The sequence below is a fragment of the Arachis ipaensis genome, chromosome B10, assembly GCF_059453495.1.
Source record: "Arachis ipaensis isolate K30076 ecotype BB chromosome B10, ASM5945349v1, whole genome shotgun sequence".
NCBI classification, from domain to species: domain Eukaryota; kingdom Viridiplantae; phylum Streptophyta; class Magnoliopsida; order Fabales; family Fabaceae; genus Arachis; species Arachis ipaensis.
Genome location: NC_142435.1, coordinates 74,323,786 through 74,330,330, shown reverse-complemented (window position 1 = coordinate 74,330,330; position 6,545 = coordinate 74,323,786). Strand labels below are relative to the sequence as shown.

General features: G+C 42.0%; 1 non-coding gene across 1 annotated transcript; it reads left to right on the top strand.

Annotated features, from left to right (window-relative positions):
* The first annotated feature begins 5,817 nt into the window (after window positions 1-5,817).
* LOC148580440 (small nucleolar RNA R71) lies at window positions 5,818-5,925 on the top strand. Its single transcript, XR_015896709.1, has one exon. It is a non-coding gene; the product is annotated as a small nucleolar RNA R71 (small nucleolar RNA).
* The last annotated feature ends 620 nt before the right edge of the window (window positions 5,926-6,545 follow it).

Genomic DNA, 6,545 nt, shown 5'->3' with positions numbered 1-6,545 from the left:
GCGTCACACATAATCATCACCTTCATCACGTTCTTGGGTGCGAATGGATATCTTAGAAGCGAAATAAGAAGAATTGAATAGAAAACAGTAGTACTTTGCATTAATCTTTGAGGAACAGCAGAGCTCCACACCTTAATCTATGGAGTGTAGAAACTCTACCGTATGAAAATAAATAAGTGTAGGTCCAGGCATGGCCGGGATGGGCAGCCCCCTAAACGAGATCAATAGTCTCCTAAGATGAACAATGGAATAAAACTGAGACCAAAGATGCCTAATACAATAGTAAAAGGTCCTATTTATAATAAACTAGTCACTAGGGTTTACATGAGTAAGTAATTGATGCATAAATCCACTTCCGGGGCCCACTTGGTGTGTGTTTGGGCTGAGCTTAAGTGTTGAACGTGCAGAGGCCATTTGTGGAGTTGAACGCCAGTTTCTGTGCCAGTTTGGGTGTTCAACTCTGGTTTTGGATCCTTTTCTGGCGCTAGACGCCAGATTTGGGCAGAAGGATGGCGTTGAACGCCAGTTTACGTCATCTATTCTTGGCCAAAATATAGACTATTATATATTGCTGGAAAGCCCTGGATGTCTACTTTCCAACGCAATTGGAAGCGCGCCATTTCGAGTTCTGTAGCTCCAGAAAATCCACTTTGAGTGCAGGGAGGTCAGAATCCAACAGCATCAGCAGTCCTTCTTCAACCTCTGAATCTGATTTTTGCTCAAGTCCCTCAATTTCATCCAGAAAATACCTGAAATCACAGAAAAACACACAAACTCATAGTAAAGTCCAGAAATGTGAATTTAACATAAAAACTAATGAAAACATCCCTAAAAGTAACTAGATCCTACTAAAAGCATACTAAAAACAATGCCAAAAAGCGTATAAATTATCCGCTCATCACAACACCAAACTTTAAATTGTTGCTTGTCCCCAAGCAACTGAAAATCAAATAGGATAAAAAGAAGAGAATATACTATAAACTCCAAACTATCAGTGAAACAGAGCTTCAATCCAATGAGCGGGACTTATAGCTTTTTGCCTCTTGAATAGTTTTGGCATCTCACTTTATCCATTGAGGTTCAGAATGATTGGCATTTATAGGAACTCAGAGTTCAGATAGTGTTATTGATTTTCCTAGTTCAGTATGATGATTCTTGAACACAGCTATTTCATGAGTCTTGGCCGTGGCCCTAAGCACTTTGTTTTCCAGTATTACTACCGGATACATAAATGCCACAGACACATAATTGGGTGAACCTTTTCAGATTGTGACTCAGCTTTGCTAAAGTCCCCAATTAGAGGTGTCCAGGGTTCTTAAGCACACTCTTCTTTTGCTTTGGACCTTGACTTTAACCGCTCAGTCTCAAGTTTTCACTTGACACCTACACGCCACAAGCACATGGTTAGGGACAACTTGGTTTAGCCGCTTAGACCAGGATTTTATTCCTTTAGGCCCTCCTATCCACTGATGCTCAAAGCCTTGGGATCCTTTTTATTTGCCCTTGCCTTTTGGTTTTAAGGGTTATTGGCTTTTTCTGCTTGCTTTTTCTTTTTTCTTTCTATTTTTTTTTCCTATTTTTTTTTCGCCCCTTTTTTTTTCTGCAAGCTTTGTTCTTTGCTGCTTTTTCTTGCTTCAAGAATTATTTTTATGATTTTTCAGATTATCGAATAACATGTCTCCTAGTCATCATTCTTTCAAGAGCCAACATATTTAACATTCTTAAACAACAACTTCAAAAGACATATGCACTGTTCAAGCATACATTCAGAAAACAAGAAGCATTGTCACCACATCAATATAATTAAGCTAAGTTCAAGGATAAATTCGAAACTCATGTACTTCTTGTTCTTTTGAATTAAAATATTTTTCATTTAAGAGAGGTGATGGATTCATAGGACATTCATATCTTAAGACAAAGTTACTAACTACTAATGATCATGTAATGAAGGCACAAACATAGATAAGCACATAACATAGAAAACGAAAAACAGAGAAAGCGAGAACAAGGAATGAATCCACCTTAGTGATGGTGGCGTTTCCTTCTTGAGGAACCAATGATGTCCTTGAGCTCTTCTATGTCTCTTCCTTGTCTTTGTTGCTCCTCCCTCATTGCTTTTTGATCTTCTCTTATTTCATGAAGCATGATGGAGTGCTCTTGATGTTCCACCCTTAGTTGTCCCATATTGGAACTCAATTCTCCTAGGGAGGTGTTGATTTGCTCCCAATAGTTTTGTGGAGGAAAGTGCATTTGAGGCATCTCCGGGATCTCATGGAAATGAGCTTCTTGCGCCTCTTGAGCTCCATGACTGGGCTCTCTTGCTTGCTCCATCTTTTTCTTAGTGATGGGCTTGTCCTCTTTAATGAGGATATCTCCCTCTATGTCAATCCCCGCTGAATTGCATAGGTGGCAAATGAGGTGAGGGAATGCTAACCTTGCCATAGTGGAGGACTTGTTAGCCACCTTGTAGAGTTCTTGAGGTATAATCTCATGAACTTCCACCTCTTCTCCAATCATGATGCTATGGATCATGATGGCCCGGTCTATAGTAACTTCAGACCGGTTGCTAGTGGGAATGATTGAGCATTGAATAAACTCCAACCATCCTCTAGCTATAGGCTTGAGGTCCAATCTTCTTAGTTGAACCGGCTTGCCTTTGGAGTCAATCTTCCATTGAGCTCCTTCTACACATATGTCCATAAGGACTTGGTCCAACCTTTGATCAAAGTTGACTCTCCTTGTGTAGGGGCGTGCGTTCTCTTCCATGTATGGCAAGTTGAACGCCAACCTTACATTCTCCGGACTAAAATCTAAGTATTTCCCCCGAACCATTGTAACATAGTTCTTTGGATCCGGGTTCTTACCTTGATCATGGTTCTTGGTGATCCATGCATTGGCATAGAACTCTTGAACCATTAGGATGCCGACTTGTTGGATGGGATTTGTTAGAACTTCCCAACCTCTTCTTTGAATTTCATGTCGGATCTCCGGATACTCATTTCTTTTGAGTTTAAAAGGGACCTCAGGGATCACCTTCTTCTTGGCCACAACATCATAGAAGTGGTCTTGATGGGCTTTGGAGATGAACCTTTCCATCTCCCATGACTCGGATGTGGAAGCTTTTGTCTCCCCTTTCCCTCTTCTAGAGGATTCTCCGGTCTTAGATGCCATCAATGGTAATGGAAAAACAAAAAAGCTATGATTTTACCACACCAAACTTAGAATATTGCTCGCCCTCGAGCAATAAACAAAAGAATAGAAGAAGAAGAAGAAGAAATATGGAGAGGGAGAGGGAGATGTGGTTTCGGCCAAGAGTAGTGTAGAGGGGTGTGTTGTGTGAATTTGATGAAGAATGGAGGTCTTTATATAGGGAAGGAAGGGGGGGTTAAGGTTCGGCCATATGGGTGGGTTTGGGTGGGAAATTGGTTTTGAATTTTGAAGGTAGGTGGAGTTTATGAGGTAGGTTTATGGGGAAGAGTGGATGGATGTGAGTGGTGAAGAGGTGATGGGGAAGAGAGATTGAGGTGATTGGTGAAGGGTTTTTGGGGAAGAGTGTTTATGGGGTTGTGTGAAAGAAAGTGGTGAGAAGAAGTGAGTGGAGGTAGGTGGGGATCCTGTGGGATTCACAGATCCTGAGTGGATCCTGTGGGGTCCACAGATCCTGAGTGGATCCTGTGGGGTCCACAGATCCTGAGGTGTTCAAGGATTTACATCCCTGCACCCATTAGGCATATAAAAATGCCTTTGTACCCAACTCTGGGCGTTCAGCGCCAGGTTGGTGGCCATTTTGGGCGTTCAACGCCCATCTGTGTGCCATTTCTGGCGATGAACACTAGAACCATGCCTGTTCTGGCGTTCAGCGCCCAGAAGCTGCCCATTTTGGGCGTTCAGCGCCAGAACCATGCTCTGTTCTGGCGCTGAACGCCAGACAGATGCTCCTCCAGGGTGTGATTTTTCTTCTGCTGTTTTTGATTCTGTTTTCAATTTTTATATTTATTTTGTGACTCCACATGATCATGAACCTAAGAAAACATGAAAAACAATGAAAATAAAAGTTAGATAAACATTGGGTTGCCTCCCAACAAGCGCTTCTTTAATGTCAATAGCTTGACAGTGGGCTCTAATGGAGCCTCACAGATGTGCAGAGCTTTGTTGAGACTCTCCAACACCAAACTTAGAGTTTGGATATGGGAGTTCAACACCAAACTTAGAGTTTGGTTGTGGCCTCCCAACACCAAACTTAGAGTTTGACTGTGGGGGCTCTGGTTGACTCTGCTTTGAGAGAAGCTTTTTCTGCTTCCTCTCTATGGTTGCAGAGGGAGATCCTTGAGTTTTAAACACAAGGGAGTCCTCATTCCATTGAAGGACTAGTTCACCTCTGTCAACATCAATCACAGCTCTTGCTGTGGCCAGGAAAGGTCTTCCTAGGATGATGGATTCATCCTCTTCCTTTCCAGTATCCAGGACTATGAAATCAGCAGGGATGTAAAGGCCCTCAACCTTTACTAATACATCTTCTACTTGTCCATAAGCCTGTTTTCTTGAGCTGTCTGCCATCTCTAGTGAGATTTTAGCAGCTTGCACCCCATAGATTCCCAGTTTCTCTATCACAGAGAGGGGCATGAGGTTTATTCCTGAACCAAGGTCACATAGAGCCTTAAAGATCATGGTGCCTATGGTACAGGGTATTATGAACTTTCCAGGATCCTATCTCTTCTGAGGCAATGTCAGTTGATCCAGATCACTTAGTTTATTGATGAACAAGGGAGGTTCAACTTCCCAAGTATCAATGCCAAATAATTTGGCATTCAGCTTCATGATTGCACCAAGAAACTTGGCAGTTTGCTCTTCAGTAACATCCTCATTCTCTTCAGAAGAGGAATACTCATCAGAGCTCATGAAGGGCATAAGGAGGTTCAATGGAATCTCTATGGTCTCTAGATGAGTCTCAGATTCCTTTGGTTCCTCAGAGGGAAGCTCCTTATTGACCACTGGACGTCCCAGGGGGTCTTCCTCCTTGGGATTCACGTCCTCTCCTCTCCTCACAGGTTCGGCCATGGCGCTTATGTCAATGGCCTTGCACTCTCCTTTTGGGTTCTCTTCTGTATTGCTTGGGAGAGTACTAGGAGGGATTTCAGTGATCCTTTTACTCAGCTGGCCCACTTGTGCTTCCAGATTTCTAATGGAAGACCTTGTTTCATTCATGAAACTTACAGTGGCCTTAGATAGATCAGAGACTAGATTTGCTAAATTAGAAGCATTTTGTTCAGAGTTCTCTGTCTGTTGCTGAGTTGATGATGGAAAAGGCTTGCTATTGCTAAACCTGTTTCTTCCACCATTATTAAAGCCTTGTTGGGGCTTTTGATCCTTCCATGAGAAATTTGGATGATTTCTCCATGTTGAGTTATAGGTGTTTCCATAAGGTTCACCTAAGTAATTTACCTCTGCTATTGCAGGGTTCTCAGGATCATAAGCTTCTTCTTCAGGAGAAGCCTCTTGGGTACTGTTGGATGCAGCTTGCATTCCATGCAGACTCTGAGAGATCATATTGACTTGCTGAGTCAATATTTTATTCTGAGCCAATATGGCATTCAGAGTATCAACTTCAAGAACTCCCTTCTTCATAGGCGTCCCATTGTTCACAGGATTTCTTTCAGAAGTGTACATGAACTGGTTGTTAGCAACCATGTCAATGAGTTCTTGAGCTTCTGCAGGCGTTTTCTTTAGGTGAATGGATCCACCTGCAGAAGTGTCCAGTGACATCTTTGATAGCTCAGATAAACCATCATAGAATATATCCAGGATGGTCCATTCTGAAAGCATGTCAGAAGGACACTTTTTGGTCAACTATTTGTATCTTTCCCAAGCTTCATAGAGGGATTCACCTTCTTTCTATCTGAAGGTTTGAACATCAGCTCTAAGCTTGCTCAGCTTTTGAGGAGGAAAGTACTTGGCTAAGAAAGCCGTGACCAGCTTATCCCAAGAGTTCAGGCTGTCTTTGGGTTGAGAATCCAACCATAATCTAGCTCTGTCTCTTACAGCAAAAGGGAAAAGCATGAGCCTGTAGACTTCAGGATCTACTCCATTAGTCTTAACAGTATCACATATCTGCAAGAATTCAGTCAAGAACTGAAAAGGATCTTCAGATGGAAGTCCATGAAACTTGCAGTTCTGCTGCATCAGAGAAACTAATTGAGGTTTCAGCTCAAAATTGTTTGCTCCAATGGCAGGAATGGAGATGCTTCTTCCATGTAAATTGGAATTTGGTGCAGTAAAGTCACCAAGCATCTTCCTTACATTATTATTATTTTCGGCTGCCATCTCCTTTTCCTGTTCGAAAATTTCTGAAAGGTTTTCTCTGGATTGTTGTAATTTAGCTTCTCTTAGTTTTCTCTTCAGAGTCCTTTCAGGTTCTGTATCTGCTTCCACAAGAATGTTCTTATCCTTGCTCCTGCTCATATGACAAAGAAGAGGGCACAGAAAAATAATAATAATAGAGATTCTCTTTACCACAGTATAGAGGTTCCCTTATGTGAGTGGAAAAA